The sequence below is a fragment of the Panthera pardus genome, unplaced genomic scaffold (assembly GCF_024362965.1).
Source record: "Panthera pardus isolate Hobbes unplaced genomic scaffold, ASM2436296v1 HiC_scaffold_6, whole genome shotgun sequence".
Lineage (NCBI taxonomy): Eukaryota > Metazoa > Chordata > Mammalia > Carnivora > Felidae > Panthera > Panthera pardus.
This window is the reverse complement of record NW_026526991.1, coordinates 89373770-89392413: the sequence shown is the minus strand read 5'-3', so window position 1 is coordinate 89392413 and position 18644 is coordinate 89373770.

The window sequence follows — 18644 nt, the reverse complement described above, 5'->3', positions numbered from 1 at the left end:
CTTGCTTGGAGCCTGCTTCAGATTCTGTGTCTCCTTCTCTCTCTGCCCCTCCCCCGCTTGTGCTCTGTCTCACTTCATCTCTCAAAAATAAATAAATGTCAAAAAAAAAAAATTAAAAAAAAAATAAATAAAATTTTCTTGTGAAGTGGCAAATATTTGTTTTTATTGCTATAACATCTTAATATTTAAGACACCAAATGAGAAATCTGGAAAACAGACTATTTTAACCTTGTTTTCAAATTTAAAATCCCTTCTTGTCTTCAGAGTCCTGTATGTCCCAGAGCACGTATCTCTATACAAGTTTTACAATCTCTCTTTGAGAAGTGATCTGAAAATATAGCTTACTATATATTATGTTATTATGTAATTACAGATTTAAATAGAATATTTTTACATAGAGTGTTTATATAATTATCTTGGTTGCTATGCTCCTTGCTGGTGAATGGTAAAAAGCATATCAAGATAACACAGAAAAACTTGCTCAAATAGAAATGAGAGATATTTTATGCTGGCCTTCCAATTAAAAACACAAATGTCATTCTAGCTGAGAAAGGGCCTCTAGGCCCTAAGAAAGAATTTGGTTTGAGAGAACTATAAGAAAGTATAAGGAAAAATTCATTCAACAACAACAACAAAGATGTTTACCATACACAGAAGTTATCTCCAGCCACACAAGTAAAAACCTGAAACTAGCAGAAATTTTTATTTTGCTGTAATACATCATAAAGCACTGTGTAACGTGTTGTCTGTTTTTAACTTAAGCTGGATACTTAAAAAGATAAATGCCTACTTTTTTTCACTTACAGCAAATTTTTATTCACTGGTCCTTCCTTTCTACAATTGTTCTGTTTTGATTGATATTGGCAGCCATTGTTTCTTTAGCATTGTGTTGAGAGGTATGTTAGATTTTTTTTTTTTTTTTTTTTTTTTTTTTGCTGTTGTTGCAATTTCCATCTTTAGGTGGGAGTTTCAAACCATGCTGACAGCTAGCATCTAAACACCATTTTCAGTCACAGTTGGCTAACATAATGTCTTATATAGTCAAGGTGGTAATTTTCATACAGAGCCTCAGGGCTAAGTGATGAATGACATGTTCAAAACACACAACACAAGCACAAGTGATAACAGGGCAAGAGTACCCTCAAGTTTTAGGGCTTGAGTTAAAAAGTAAGCAGCTTTTAATCACCGTGGCAAGCAGAACAACAACCTGAGAAACAAAAGCCACAAACAGCAGATCCATATACAGTATTTTCAGCTCTCTGTGTAAGAAAAGCAGCACAGTGTGGGATGTGTGAACTCAGCGAGTGAGTCAGAGAGGTAGGTACATTCTATGTCATGGTTACATTCTCTCATTGAGAAATATTACATCAGCCATTTGTCCCGGAAGATAAATGTGAACATGTTTTCTGCAAGCAGTTTTTGTTCCTGCAAATATTAAACATAGTTATACCTCACTTTATTAAATTATAAAAATAATGTATCTGTGACTCACAGGAGTTCAGCACCTCACAGCATTGCTTTGACTGAGTTATGCTTTAATGATGCCTTTAGCTTCCATGAAATGTTGCTATAAGGAAGTCAAAAGAAATTTGCCATTTCATTTTGCTGTTTAAAAAATAGTTGGGTAGATTATAGAACCTATCACTCAATGTATCCTATAAAGAAAAATCCCTTTGGGAAAAATTTATTCCAGAAAATCCTGCCAGGAAAAGCTTTATCTTTTCTAAGGTTTGTGTTTCTTGCTTTTAAATAAGAAGAAACTGTAACATGTTGTATTTCCCCCTTTGCATTGACTGCCAGGAATCTCAAAATATGAAGCTCAATGTGGCAATAAGTAACCTATATGGCACCATTTTACATTCATCATTTTTCCTTCGTTCTATTTCCATTTCTATTTTATTGTATTTTTATTAACATCATAAAAGCTGGGGCACCTGGGTGGCTCAGCCCATTAAGCATCTGACTCTTGATTTCAGCTCAGGTCATGATCTTGCAGTTTGTGAGATCCAGTCCCATGCCAGGCTCTGTGCTGACAGTGCAGAGCCTGCTTGGGATTCTGTCCCTCTCCTTCTCTCTCTGCCTATCCCCCACTCTCTCTCTCCCTCTCTCTCAAAATAAATAAACATTAAAAAAAATTTTTTAATTGCAAAAGCTACTTCAAATTCTTTATGGAAAGGATTGTTAGTAAATTCTATTGGTTATCAGTAAATATGGTAAAAGCTACTTCAAACTCTTTCTGGGAAAGAACTGGAATCAGTAAATTCAATTATCAGCGTTTATGGCAACATTGACTCTCTGAAACACAGTTGATAATCAAAAAAGTAAATTAAAAAGACTCTAAACAGTTCCAATCTAGTTACAAAAGCTTTGCACCAAAGATCACATGGTGTTACACCAGGAAAACGACTCTGTCCTTCACTTATAGCTTCTTTTAACTCTGTTTAGACACAACTCTAGCAAGATGGGTTATTGTGTTCCTTAGGGCAAAGAGAATATGAAGCAGTAGTGAGAAACTGCTTGAAGTAGTCACACTGTTAATAAAAAATAATTTCCAATGTATAGTGAGGGAAGAGGATAAGCAACTATTAAATGCAGTCAAAAGACGTTAAACCCTTGCTAGTCCAGAACCATTTTACAGAGAGCAGAGTTTCTCATCGTGATCCTGAGCATTTACATTAGAATTTGTTAAAAAGGTAAAGTCCTGAGACCCATATCAGAATCTTTGGGGTGTGGCAAAGTACAATATTCGCAAGCACATCAGGTAATTCATTCATAAAGGACAGTTTGTGAATTACAGGTATAGACCCAGACAACTCTATATTACTCAGTAGATCTTGAGGGCCCGATTGTACCTCATAGATTACATCGGAGTCTTCCTCTTTGAGAAAATGGGAAGATATGTGATCAATTTTAGGAAGGTTATCCCTTAGGGGCATATGGGGGCTCAGTCCGTTGAGCATCCGACTCTTGATCCAATTCTTGATTTCAGCTCAAGTCATGATCCCAGAGTTATGGGATCTAGCCCTGCATTGGGCTCTGTGCCTGCTTAAGCAGGCACAGAGCATGGAGCCTGCTTAAGATTCTCCCTCTCCCCCTCTGCCCCTCTACCCCACTCACACTCGCTTATTCTCTGAAATAAATTTAAAATTAAAAAAAGAAAGATTATCCTTTAGAATTGTTAATATGCAAAGAATTTAGTGTTTTATTTTTTTCATGTGCAACAGGATAATTATCAATACAACCAGATAATTACAGAATTGTGACTGTCAAGAACTGTGAAGGGCCTGAGGTTCTACCCTAGTCACAAGTTGACAAGTTAACCCGCCACAGTGTCATGCTGGCAGAAGCCTGGAGATTCCTGGGTCAGAGACAAAGGACCTTGTTACAGCACAGCAAGGAACAGGAGCTTCTTATTTGTGCCAATTTCCTTCCACCCCTGGACTCTCAAGGGCTATCCAGAGGGGCCCAGGGGGGTTTGTGTCACAGCTGAGGAAACCCAAGCTTAGCAATCCCCAATCTTTTTTAATGCAACTAACCCACATGGCCTAAACTTTGTTCTGGAAGGAGGCATTATCCTTATTATACTGGACAGTAAACAAACTTGTTCTCTGCTCCAGAGGGAGACACTATCTCTATCTTCCAAGGTTGTTCACTGTACAAATATCCTTACAGAGATAGTCTGGGATAAAAACTGTCAGTGCCTCTGCTCACAAAATGTGTAGAAACAAGAGACACAGTGAGAACCGTGTCTCAGTAGTGACCTCTTTCTTGGGGCTGTGGAGTGATGTGTATTGTCCTTTTAAAATACAGGAATTTGTTGTCACTTGAACAAAACCTGTTTTCTTATCCTCCTTTCTCGCTGGTTGCTCTTCTCTGTCTTGTTCTCCAGTCCCTCTACTTCTCCCAGACCTCCGAACACTGGAGTATCGAGGCTTTAGTCCCCTCTGCCTGCAATCACCCATCAGTGATTTTACCCAATCCCATAGCTTAAATAGCATGTAAATTGTCAACAACTCCCAAATTTGTATCACCATCCCAGACCATGTTTTGAACTCCAGCCTTACTCAACATTTCCACTTGGATATCTAATACATACTCAAACTTTAGATCCATATTCCACCTGTGGTCTTCTTCAGTGTAGTTCACTGGTGATTCTATCCTTCCAGTTGTTCAGACCAAATATCTTGGATCATCCTAGACTCCTCTTTCTCTCCTATCCCACCTCAAACCTCTCAAGACATACTGTTGGCTTTATCATTAAAGTGGATCTTACCACCTCTCCTTCATCTGATCTCTCTTCTGATTACTGAAATAGGCTCCTCAACTGATCTCCCTTCTACTGCCCTAGGCTCCCCCAAACTTCTCCCAATATACACACATACACACAATCTATTGTAAAAGTCAGATCACTCACCCCTCTGCGCAAAATTGTCAGTTGGATTCCTGAGAGCCTCCCCAACCCTTTTATCTCTCTTACCTTTTCTACTACCATCTCTCCTTCCAGTCACACTGGCCTTTCTGTTGCATGAACAAACATAGGCACACTCACACTGCATTAATCTCCCACTGCCATTATAACAAATTACTGCAAACTTAGTGGGTTAAAACAACACAAATTTATTCTCTTACAGTCTAGAGGTCAGAAGTCCTAAATCAATTTCACTGGGCAAAAGCCAAGGTGTCAGCCTGGCTGGTTCCTTCTGGAAGCTCTGAGGGGAGAATCTATTTTCTGCCTTTTGCAGCTTCTAGTGGCCACGTATGTTTCTTCACTCCATCTTCAAATTGTATTACTCCAACCTCTGCTTCCATCATCACATCTTCTCTGGCTTTTGATTGCTCTGTGTTTTTCTTATTGTGATTATATTGTGTTTATTTGAATAATCCAGATAATCTTCCCATCTCAAGATCCTTCATCACATTGGCAAGGTCCCTTTTGCATATAAGATAATAGCCACAAGTTCTAGGCATTAGGACATAAATATATGTGGTAGGGCCATTATTCAGCCTACCAAACCCACTTCAGGGCACTGGCTGTTCTTTCTGCAGGAAACACTCTTCTTCTAGATACGCACATGGTTGATTTACTCACCCCCTTCAAGTCTGGCCTCAATAAGGCCAACCCTGACTACCTATTTAATATGGCAACACTCAACAACTCCTCACCCCTACGTTCCTGATTCCCTTTTCTATTCCCTTACTTTACCTGCTCTGACTTTTCCTCATAGCACTTACTATCTTCCAACATACTACATTATTTACTCATTTATTGTCTATCTTCCCACACTGCAATGCATGTTCCATGAAGCCAGACATTTTTGTCTGTCTTGTTTATGGATATATTCCAAATACATACAGCAGTACCTGGCACATATGAGGAGTCCAATAAATGTTGACTAAGTAAATATGTCATAGATCTCACAAACTTAGAACACCAAAAGAAGATCACATTTCTTAATGTCAAATAAAAATAGCTCAGACTCCCCACCTGTCTCAGTTTCAAAAATTAAATTCTCACCACATTCTTGCTAACTATAGGTGCCAATTCCTTCAGAAGTCTCCTCTGCTAGGTCCACCTGTCTCCCACTGTGACTACCATACTTCCATCCCTTCTTCCTAAGAGCAAGAGAGTCCTGTCCCCAACGTTCCACAGCTCAAAAACAGGCCAACATTTCTAACAGAGTTAGGACAACTAAGAGACCAACCAAGCAAAGAGTAGTTTAAACTGCTACTAGAAGTGACCACTTTTCTTAGAACCTAAAACTACAAACTCAACTTCAGAATCTCTTGTCTGGCTCCCACAATTCCTCCAAGTAACAGAGGCCAGCTCACCCCCTCCACCACAGGAGAGGTTCAGGAGCTCTGTCTGCACCCCATAGTCTAAGCAAAACTGTTGCTTAACTCAGAGAGAGTAGAAATCTGAAATTTGCTTCCAAGAATGTGTACTTTTCTGCCCCTAAATTGTCTTCTTCCCACAGTAATTTATAAGGACATACTATTTCCAACCCATTGGAGTTATAATAGTACAATCCATCATAATTCAATAATTGCACATTTTCTAGATAAACTCTAGAGGTTATTTGATTTTTTTAAGTTTTTTGTTTTGGTTTGGTTTTTTGTTTGTTTTTGTTTTTTTAGAGAGAGAGAGAGAGAGAGAGAGAGAGTACGAGCTGGCGAAGGGCAGAGAGAGAGGGCAACACAGAATCTGAAGCAGGCTCTGGGCTCTGGGCTGTCAGCACAGAGCCTGACGCGGAGCTCGAACTCACAAACTGTGAGATCATGACCCGAGCCAAAGTCGGATGCTTAACCGACTGAGCCACCCAGGCGCCCCTGATTTTTAATAACACTCTTCGTGGGGCTTCAACAGAACAGTCTAGAATAATAAGCTTTAACCAGCTCAGTTAAATCGTTTTTAGGGTTCGCTGTCTCTGAGCTGTCCAGTTGCATCCTTTCTACCCTACTTGTGTCTCCCCTCTAATCTTTGGCAAATGCTTGGACAACAGCATGAGTGAGAGTACATACATAATCCCCACAAGAACAAACAATAATTTTCAGAGACCTCAGGGTCTACATTTACAGGGAAAAAAAGTCTCTAAAGAAAACATAAGGATACTCTCAATGTCCCCGTCTACAGAACTCCCACCATCTCCATCTGAAACATCTGTTTCCCGTTACTGCACGACCTTTAGGCCTTCCCCAACTATAATAGAAGAGGAAAAGGAACAACTTTCAAAAGAAGGCTTTTATTTGCATATCTAAAAGCCTTGTCAAGAGATTTTCCCAAAACAAAGGAGCAGTTTACCCTCAAAGCTGAATTCAAATTGTCCCCAAAAGGCTCTGAGGCTTTTAGATTGGCAGGCTTTTTAGTTTAAGGAAAGAGAGAAAAAAAAAAAAAAAAGTTGAGGTCCACTCTACAGTCATCAAGTTTTATTAAAAGATGAGTAATACATTTTCCAACGTGTCAAAACAATGTTTCAAAATGCAAAAAAGAGTTTTGAAATAGCCAAATCTTTCTTAAAGATTGTAAAGTCATTTTCTGCAGAAGTCTGAGCACCTGTTTGCCAAAACGGGTACCCACAGAACGACAGTCTCCAAAAAGGGCCTAATATTTTATATATTTTATATGTGTATCTTACTTTGTTTTGTCTTAAGCCCTTACCCACCAGAATGTGAGCTTCAAGGGAGCAGAGTTTTTTTTCTATTTTATTCATTGCTTGCATCATTAGGGCACAGAACAGTGCTTAGTACACGGAAGGCACTGAATAAATAAATTAGTTGGATGGATGGATGGATGGGAAATTCTGATGTTCTACGAAGGAAAATGTCAGATTCTAAATAGACTGCTATGATAATAGCAAATCTTTTAACACAAATTTTACCCATTTTAAAGTTTTTCACAATTGTTCCTTATAATACACAGTATATACTGGTAGGGAAGCATTTCAAAATAAACCATCACAGATATAAACCATCAGTTTCCCCATGCTAGTGCCTAAGACCCCAAAGCAAAAATGGTCTCAAGCCTTGGTCACACAGTACTTAGTAAGCACTAAGTTCTTAATGTGTAGGTAATGAATAAATAAAGTAAAACAAAATTTCTAGTCCTGCTATGGGATCATAGTTTTCTACAAATTTTCCTACAAAACATCTGCTTCAGCTTCTTAGGTATAATATAGTCTTTGAATATAAGTCATTGTTAGATTTTAAGTTCTTTGAAAACACAAAAAACTGTCTAGGGATATTTTTTATTTCCAGGAAATGTGTACTTTCAGACAAGTGACATAAGACACGTTTTTAATAACTGTAAACTTTATGATAGTTTTTAAACTCTTATGAGAAAAAAATAAACATTTTGAGAGATTTACTTTTAGACTTATGCTCCTTCCCTAGCAACACTCCCCTATATTTTGATCATTTTGTTGAAGCAATTGACGTATGAGAATAATCATGAAATATTGCACAAATAATTTTCTTTCATGATTCTGTTTCCTTGAGTTCTAAAAAAATACTTCTCACAGAAGATAGCAAAATTGATATTGAACAAAGATGATAAAGAAATCTCTAAGATGGCAAGTTATTAATTGTCTACTGGCATAAGGATAGACATATAGATCAATAGAATAAAACTAAAGAGTCTAGAAATAAACCTTCACACTTATGGTCATTCAATTTCAACAAGGCTGCCAAGACAACTCAATGAGGAAAGAATAGTCTTTTTAACAAATAGCACTGAGACAACTGGATAGCTACATGCATCAGAATAAAGCTGGAGTCCTACCTCATACCATATACAAAAATTAATGCAAAATGGATCAAGTACCCAAATATAAGAGTTACAAGAATAAAACTCTTCGAAGAAAGCATAGGACTAAATCTGTGACCTTGGATTAGGTAATGTTTTCTTAGATATGACACCAAAAGTACAAGTGACAAAAGAAAAACAGATAAATGGGACCTTACCAAAATTGAAAACTTTTGTGCTTCAAAGGACACGATCAAGAAAACTAAAAGACAACCTATAGAATGGGAGAAATTATTTATGAATCATATATCTAATAAGGGACTTGGATAATGGAGTATATAAAGAACACTTACAACTCAATAACATAAAGACAAATATCCCAATTTAAAAATATACAAAGGATCTGAATAGACATTTCTCCAAAGAAGATCTACAAATGGCCAATAAGCACAAGAAAAAGATGTTCACCACCATTATCTACTCAGGAAATGAACGATGAAAATGAGCAAATCAAATGAACAAATCAAAATCACAATGAGATACCACTACGCATCTACTCAGGTACATAAAATTGCTGGAAAAGACAATATCAAGTGTTGGTGAAAATGTGGAGAAATTGGAATCTCATAGACTATTGGTGAATATATATTGGGAATATAAAATGGTATAGCCACTTTGGAATACAGTTTGGCTATTCCTCAAAAAGTTAATATAGAGTTACCATGTAAGCCAGGAGTTCTACCCCTAAGTGACAAAAGAAATTAAAACAGGTGTCCAAACCAAACCCTGTATATGAATGTTCATAGCAGCATTATCCATAACGGACAAAAAATGAAAACAACCCAAATGTCGGTCAAATGATAAATGCATAAACAAAATATGGTATACATATAATGGAATATTATTCAGCCATAACAAGGAATGAAGTATTCAGACATGCTACAACACGGATAAACCTTGATAATATCATACTACATGAAAGAAGTCAGACACATAAGGTCACAAATTATATGATTTCACTGATATGCAATGTCCAGAACAGTCACATCCATAGAGACAGAAAGTAGATTAGTGGCTTTCAGGAGTTGGGGGGAAGGAGGGAATGTGGAGTGACTGCTAATGGGTTAAGTGTTTCTTTGTAAGGGATGATGAATGCATTCTAAAAATTAGACAGTAGTGGTAGTAGCACAACTTTGTTAGTATACTGGCCACCATTGAACTATATAACTTAAAAGGGTGAATGTTATGATATGTGAATAAACTGTTATTAAAAAAATAAAAATTGTTTTGGAGGGGCACTTGGCTGGCTCAGTAGGAAGAGCATACGACTCTTGATCTCAAAATTGTGAGTTCGAGCCCCACGTGGACAGACATTACTTAAATTTAAAAAAAAATTTTTTTAATAAAAACTTCCAAAAAATTGTGTTTGGAGACAACTCAAAATGAACCACACTTTAATAATACTTTTATAGATGTATGCATCTTTGAACTGGAAAGAACCTTAGAATTTTACTTTTGTGTTTGAGAAAAGACAACCATTAAAATGTCTTACTTTGTCTAATGAAATGTGTCATATGAATTGCCCTAACCTTCCTGTGAAGATCACATGAGATAATATGAGGCAAATTGCTTTGGAAAGAACTGGCCCTGTAAATATAGTCTATGATATTGCTGTCATTTTTTACAGTGTTAAAGGCCAAAAAGAAAAGAAGTCTGCGCCTTCTCTTTTTGGCCCCTTCAACTAGCTTCCCATGCAACTTTTACAGAGTCTCAAATAATCTCTTCCTCTCCCTTTAAGAGGGAATATTAGAATATTATAAAAGAAGGCATAAAAGCATGTAAGAAAGGCTTGTTCCCTGAAAGTCTTCACTGATTGAACTTGATGTAAAGGTTCACTTACTCCCTTCCTCCTGCATTTCCCAACCCCTCCCAAAATCAAGGTGGTGGGGGGGGGGGGGGAATCAATGTTTTGTTGTTTAGTGCTGTTGAAGGCTGTAGCTAAATAGCTAAAAGCAGATGAGACCGATATGGAGATGTATTTGCCTCCTGAACTATTGAATGAATATTAAAGCAGCAATCCAGACATCTTTTCTTACCTGAGCCTTATTGGTACAATAGAAACCGTGTAAGCACCAGGCTGTCCTACTGGGGGTTTAAGAAGAATTTGGCAATCTTAGAAAAATGGTTTAACATTAAAATTGAGAAGAGAATCTATGGAAATAGTCCCATGTGTTCCCAAAAGGAATGAGAGGAAAAAATGAGATCACAAAGTTAAATATTCCATTCTTAGGAAAAAAACCATAACCTAGCAGCTCATCACCTGTCTAGTCAAGTTTTCATAAGAACTGGGGAGATTACTAAGAAAAAAGGCTAGATTAATGTGTTTTCTGATACACTACTCTAAAAGAAACTTTAAGACAATGGTGACTTTGCCTTATCCTACCCCCAAATCTCCTTTGGACTACATGTTTAACAAAAGTTGTTCAGAGCTGTTCTATTCTCTAATTCTTTCTCTAATGGCTCCACTCTAAGAAAGAAATACCAGAAAACTGTGTGCATAGAGTTATAACCTTAACTCTCTAGCTGACTGCACACTCTGGAAGGAATAATGAAGCATTTTATGAGTCCAACATAATGTAGCTACTATATAGAAATTTTAGGAATAACCACTATGGCTGAATACCGCCATGTTTGCAAAAAGACAAGGGAACAATTCCCAGAAGAATAGATTCCTAAAATGATTCTTAAGGAATATGTAGGATTTAGCTAGACAAAGAGACAAGTCTGAGGGAAGAGACTTGGAAGTCTAAGGGAGGAGACTGGAAGAGAGGAGGCCAGAATCCTAAGGCAGAGGCCAAACCACACAGAGCCTTTTTGGTTCCGCAAGGTAGTTTGGACTTGATTTTACATGAGTAGACCTTGCAAGGCCATTGAAAAGTTTGCCACCAGAGTAGACAATATGCTAATTGCAAATTGCATAGTTTCACCTTTTCTGTACATTTCAGCCAGATTTTTAAGCTATTTTAAATTGAGATATTTCTCACGAGAAACTTGAAAAATATGAGCATCAGATAATTATGCTGTAAGCCATTGCTCTGTGGCTTATTACCGTCAGACCTGCTTGTTCTCTGTTTTAAGGATGCTTAATTGTTTCTGTCTTTGTTGTTCTGTGTGATTGTTTAGGTTTAGCATTCTACAGTTACTCTCTACTACTGTGTTTATAAAAACCAATTTGGGAGCTAATCATCAGACACAAATTATCTTGTTTATGCCATAACAGATTATTCATTATATACACCCATGGATTGTCATCCAAATAAATTTTAGCCAGATATTACCTATGGCTTTAAAAATTGGACTTCTATAAACAGAAAGCCAGCCACTTAAGTAAACAAAAAACTGCAAAGTTTCTTTCTCAATACAAAGAGCCGGAAATTGATTACAATCTGGATATATGATGGGACTCTGACCAATCTTGGTTCCCAGGTCAAATGATGGTATTTGCTCCCCATTTATTTAGAAGAGGGTAAATCATCAACTACATCTGGCTCAGCCCCTTACGGTGTACTCTAGGATCAGTTTAATGACATTTAGATCATAGCAGGGCCTGAGTGCTAGTTTAAGAGTTTCTGATTCTGCGAAAGTCTTGTTAATAGAATTACTTCAGAATCAACATTTTCGTCATGTAAATCATTTCTACTTCATCACAAGAATGCTTTATTCTAAGCCTCCAAATACAAAAGCTACCTTAAAGGAAAAGAGAAAATATTCAGAAGCTCCTCTCGTTTACAAGATAAAGCAAAGTCTAACTATTTACTGTATTGCACCTGCATGTTTTGGTTTTATTTTGATCACAAAACAAAGAAGTCATAGTTTCACCTCTTGAAAGCACCTCAACGCTGAATTACCATTAAAGGCACAGAAACAATCCACTCCTGACATTCTCTTCAACAACATTCATTAGGTAATAAATTCATTCATTTGCACTTGTTACCCACAGAACTCTTATAGTATTCTTATTTTATCTTACTCTTCTGACACTGGGCTATAACAACTCACTGCAAATACAGGTATGTTAGCAGTGTTTCCCTGCAGTTTAGAAGTGAAATCTAAAAAAAAAAAAAAAAAAAAAAAAAGGAAAGACAAAGACCTCACTATTTTCAGTGAAAAATACTGTTTGGGCAAAGCCTTTTATTCTAAGCCCTTTTAGACTGAACATCATTTTAGTCTCAATTAACTCCTAATTAGATTAAGCGTCAGAGAGAAAGACTTCCACAAAATATCTACAGAGTCCTAAAAATGTAGTATTAAAGAAAAATCTTCAGCCTGATTCCTAGCCTTTTAGATGACTCCTTACTATTTATAGTGCAATGAAAATAAGGGTTGTTCGTTACATGGCGATGCTACGTAGCTTGTTAATTTATACATGTGTCTATCGGGTAGAAAACGCTTTGCTTCTTCTTTACAGCATCCAGTCCACCAGGTAGATTTAAAAATAAAATTGGTCAATCAAATAGCACAGCTCAGAAGAAAAGCTTACTGTTTCGTGGTTATAGAGCGAAAGGCCCAACTGTGAAAGCAATGACTGCTTGATTCTTTCGAGAGAGAACATTGAAGTACTCGCAAAGTGGATGACTCCGCAGTCTCTTAACAGGGGCCACTGCTGTGAAAGCAGATCTCCGCTTGCCTCTGCCTGGAAGGAGCGGTGCCGAGCAGTGGAAAAAAAGAAGGAAGAGGTTCTTGTCAGAATCGCATGAAGACAGAACACTGATGTCCACAAATTAGTTCTCCTGCCCAACTACCTGCTGTTGTTGTTATTCCCCACTTCTAAACTGAATCAATACTAGTCGGGAGAGATTTCAGGAAAGAAGGTCTGTTGCGGTCCAACTGTGATTCTTTCCTAATACTCTCTTGGAACACTTCCTATGAAGGATACGGTATTAAAATCTATCAACTTGTGTCTGATTTCATTTTCCCCTTAAGCCGACTTCAGCACTTTATTTGAAATTATCTTAGGGACTTCTCATCTTTCTGCAATGTACATTGATTGCTTTTACAATCAGGAAAAATAAACTAATAAAAAAGAAATTACATTTGAGGCAGTGTGATTATCAAACTGTTCTTAGTTATTTAAACTGCTCATCATAGGAAATAAGGAAAGGCATTCATCTTCCTTGCTATATTTCACATTCTTCACCAAAACTTCATTCTTCTTTTTACAAATGTTCTGCCAATTTTTTTTTTTTTTTTTCATTACGATTGCATGATCCCTTTTAAATGTTTTCTCTGAGTAACTTACACTGACCTTTTCCCCCTAGGCCTGGGCTTAATGAACATTTTCCTTTCACAAACCTCTCAGACCTGTTAAAAGGGCCCTCAAATACACAAGTTCATACTTCAGAGGTAGTGATGCTGCCCTCAGAGCTCCATATTCAGAAGAAAATTACTTCAAATGCGTCAATTCTCAATCTTTCAAGTACATGAGGGGAAAACTGGCAATTACTATCTTAAAGCAGAATTAATGCTATATCAAATTTAGACATGTATTCTCAATTCCACCCTAAATCCGTAACAAGGTGACATATAAATAAACAAATGTATACATGCTAAATATTTAAAATTTCAACTTAGGATATTAGCTAACGAGCTGTTTTAGGACTATGATATAAATAGTTTGAAATAGGCAACAGGCAAATAATACTAGGATGTTTTAATCCATTCAACTCAGACCTCAGGTGCCTGGTCCCTTATATGGGCTCCTACCCTTTGATTTTGGAGGTAAGTTGTGACCTCCAAAGATCCTTTGACTTCCCTGGACACTTTGCCATGAAGGGACAAGAAAATAGGTTATGAGTAGTCAACTGTGCCCCCCCTCCCCACCTCCAGGTACCTTCCCTAGCCCAGAGTGTTAACTTTAAGGCACCGCCGTATTAATATCACAAAGAATCCCATCAAAGCTGCTCTTCGTAGTTGTGGCTCAACATTGTCCCCAACCCAATATGACCAAGCAGCAGCCGCTTTCTCGCTCTAACAAAATGCTATCAGGTTGAGGCTTTGAAGAAGTACCGTGCTGCACTGGACCACTTTTTGACATTGAGGCATTTCTCTTCAAAATTTTGAAAGCCCCACTGAGTAGTTAGTTGTCTAGCATTTTCAGGAGTGGGCAAGGTACAAAACATCACATGATACTCTCTTTCTTACATATTTCAAAGGCTCCATCTGCTCCATTGCTTTTAATTAGCCTATTCTGACTCAATTAAATTTATTTATTCATTCAAAATTGCATTCATTAATTCCACTATTCAATTTAAACCACTTGTCCAAGCTTAATGGGCAACTAATTTTCACCTCTGCCATAGTAAACAGGGAAAAGTGTGAGTTAGGTTTAAACACATCTTTATTTCTGTCTTTTGTGGATATTTTATAGCATTGAGCTAGAGAGTTCAACTGATTAGAGCAAGGTGCTAATGAGGCCAAGGTTGTGGATTCAATCTCTGCATGAGCCAATTAACTTCACTTAGGCAAAACCACTATTCCATAGGTACAGGTTAAACTCCTAAATCCAGCCGGTCATGTAAAAAACATCCAGTGAGCTCTAGGAAGTATTAAGAGAGAGGAGGTGGGTAGCTCAAGGCAAGTTATCATCATTGCTCACAAAAAGGAGGAAAATTGGTGGGTCATTCATTCAGAAATAAATATCCTGTGTCTGCAGGGTACAATGTAATTAATGTGCCAGGTAAGAAGAAAACTAAGGTGAGCAGCTCAGCTTACAATCTGGCATGCAGTCTCCAGAGACATCCTGCCCAACAAAGAAATAAAGCCTAATGATAAGGTTGAGACATATAAAACAGAAACCAATATAAGCAAAAAGAATTGGTAAACATAATAAGATGTATAATAAGTATCATGAAATTTGAAAACCTTCAGGGTCTTACAAAAGACAGAGAGTTCATGTTCAGCTAGTGTGATCAAAAGTGACTTTATGGAGGGGTGCCTGTGTGGCTCAGTCGGTTAAGTGGCCGACTTCGGCTCAGGTCATGATCTTGTGGCTCGTGTGTTCGAGCCCCATGTCGGGCTCTGTGCTGACAGCTCAGAGCCCGGAGCCTGCTTCAGATTCTGTATTTCCATCCCTCTCTACCCCTCCCTGTCTTTCTCTCTCTCTGTCTCAAAAATAAATTAAAAATGCTTAAAAAAATTAAAAAGTGATTTTATGTAAAAAATAAAATCTGGTTTGTAATTTATAGGAAAATTTGAGAGAAAATTCTAGGAAGATCAAAACTAGATAATAGAGGGCCTTGACTAGTAAACAGATAATTGTAACTTTATCTTCTAAGAAACATGGAATTCTTAGAATATTTTCTTAGAATACAGCAACAACTTGATTAGAATTCTGAAGACCTAAACTGGTAGAGGCATGTGACACATTGGAGACAGGGCATCTGGATAAAAGCAGCCAAAATGAGGCTTTCTTGAGAGCTTATATTCAAGATCTCGGTGAGAAAGGAAACAGATTCAGGAAATGCTAGGGAAATGGAAATAGCCAGGATTTGGCAGTGGATTAGATGGAAGAAATTATTGAAGGAAGGGAGATTAAAAATATAGAAAGATTAAAAATCCAGTGATAGCGGGGCGCCTGGGTGGCTCAGTCGGTTGAACGGCCGACTTCGGCTCAGGTCATGATCTCGCGGTCCGTGAGTTCGGGCCCCGCGACGGGCTCTGTGCTGCCAGCTCAGAGCCTGGAGCCTGTTTCGGATTCTGTGTCTCCCTCTCTCTGACCCTCCCCCGTTCATGCTCTGTCTCTCTCTCTGTCTCAAAAATAAATAAACGTAAAAAAAATTTTTTTAAAAAAATCCAGTGATAGGGAAAATGGTGGTTTCCATAAATAAGAATAGAAATGAGAGGGTTGGAAGTAGCCAGTAGGAGTCAGGAAGGCAGACGATGATAGTGAATTTGTGTTTGTGTATACAGTTGACCCTTGAACAACACAGGAGTTAGGGACCCCACACAGTCAAAAATCTATGTATAACTCTGGACTCCCCCAAAACATAACTGCTAACACCCTACCCTGTTGCTCAGGGATCAACTGTACTGAATTTGAGGTACCAGCAAAACACTTACCTGGATTCATACAGCAGGCTGTTAGTTGTAAGAAGGAATCAAGTCAACAATACCAAATGCTGTGGAAAAATAAAGGAGAATGGAGAGAAAAATCTGTTTGATTTGATAATAAGGAAACATGGCAGTTCACTGAATATATTTCCATTCTGGGCGCATGGGGGGTTTGTACTTTCTCAACTGATTTCTTTAGTTAGATATGGCCATGTGACTAGATCTGTCCAATGAGTTTGAGCAAAAGTGACATGTCACATTTCCAGGCCAGAAAATGTAATTTGCTAGTGCAAAACCTTGTAGAATTCTGTTTTCTTTTGCCAAGGCTACTTGCAATGTTCAAGGTATGAGCTGCTTCATCAGCCTGCATCTTTCATGGAGCAGCAGCCCCAGCCCACCCACAGTACTGCAATAATCATCTGTATAGCAGGAGTGAGAAGCGAAACTTTAAGGCTGAGATTTTCACTAAGATCGAGACCATACTGATAGAGCAGGATTTTGGGTAAGCATCAAGAAAGCAGCTTCACTACAGTGGTAAAGGAAAAGTCTGTCTTTCAAGGTGCTGAGAAGTGATAGGAAGGGGAAAAAATGAGGTATTCAGCAAGATCACTGCGTTGGTAAATCTAGTCATGAAAAAGACAAAGAATTCAGCAACTTTGAAGGTAATAGAAGAGAGAAATAGAGTGTGAGAGCTTTTGTTGTTGTTTTAGTATGGGGAATCAGTCCCAAGACAGAAAGAATATGGGAGGGAAAAAGATTAATAGAATAAGATTTCAAAAGAGTTGGAAGAGGGTCAAGGTAGAAAGAGTCACATTCCTTCCTCTGAGGCAGGAATAATGAGAAGAAAGATTAGCCTTAAGAAAATATTAAAATGGGAAGGAAAGAGACTGAAAGAACTCACGTCAAATGGTTTCAACCAGTGTTATCTTCCCACACAAAGGCTATCATGTTTTAACACTATCCAGGATATTATCACTGCTCATGAAATACTAAATAAAAGCAAAGTCTGTCATGAAATTCATGCTCTTTTTACCATATCGTAAATAAGTACAATGTTCCGAATACAGTGCTAAGCAAGGTGTGGGAGCCAGGCATCTAGGGTATGCATTATAATCTCTTTTGTAAATGTACACTCTGGATCCAGGAAGAAAGTTAATATGTATTTAAAATTAGTGAAAAACAGAAAACTGTGTATAACCTAGTGTTAAGGTGTAAAGTATAGAGAAGAGGATGATTAGTAAGGCCTAGAAAAATCAGGAAAAACTTCTTTGAAGCAGTGGAACTTGAAGATATGTACAGTTTGAGTAAAGGCATGGAAAATGGAGGAATCCTAGTGATTAGAATGGCTCTGGTGAACCTACCAGTCCAGAATGAGCTTGGCATGCTTTTGGGTTGGGAAGATTGGCCTGTCTAGGGTGGAGTCTATATGTATGTGTTCAGTCAGAATTCTTAGCTGTGTGCATTAGAAAACAACACTGGCTAACAGAAGGATGCAGATAGCTCACAAAATCTCCAGAAGAAACATAGAGCCAGTTGTAGAGGCTAAGCAGCCAAGGTCAATGACCAAAACTGTAGTAGAAGACTGAGGTAAGCAAAATTGCAATGCAAGACTGGTCTAGAAGATTCTTCTGCAGCCATTGATGGATACAGCCACCTCAGTTTGTATTGTTGACTCCACATACTGTCACTGATGTTTCTGGGAACTGGGTAGGTGTTGACACTGGTGCCACACATCACCAAGCATTCTGTGAGGGCACTGTTGCAGAGTGTTACTGACACTTATGACCCAAAGTCTGGGAGAAGTATATCCAAAGGAGAGAGACTAGATCATATACTATAACATATGATGGCACTGCAAAGAAGCCAGGAAAAGTGATTATCTAGCATCTGCTGTGTCTATAGCACAGAGACAGCTCTGTTTCATAAGGCAGGGGATTCCCCATAGATAAGAAAAGAGTTCCATTGTTGGGTAGCCAAAAGGCTATGGTGCCTATGACAAATAAAAATATGATTGGGATAGCTAATGGAAAACAGAAGTGATTATAGTGGCCCTGAAATCCAGACAGAAGAATTTAGCTTACTATTGATGGAAAATTGGAACTATTAAAGAATTCAGAACAGAGATATGTATCAGAAAGATAGTAGGTGCTTTATAAATGTTTGTTGACTAAATGAACAACTACAGCAGTGCATAAGACTAGATGGATTGGAAATCCATCTGCACCAGTATTCTACGCACAAGAGAATGGCACCCTCTAACTAAGGAAGTAGAAATAGAAATGAAAAGAAAAGAGCT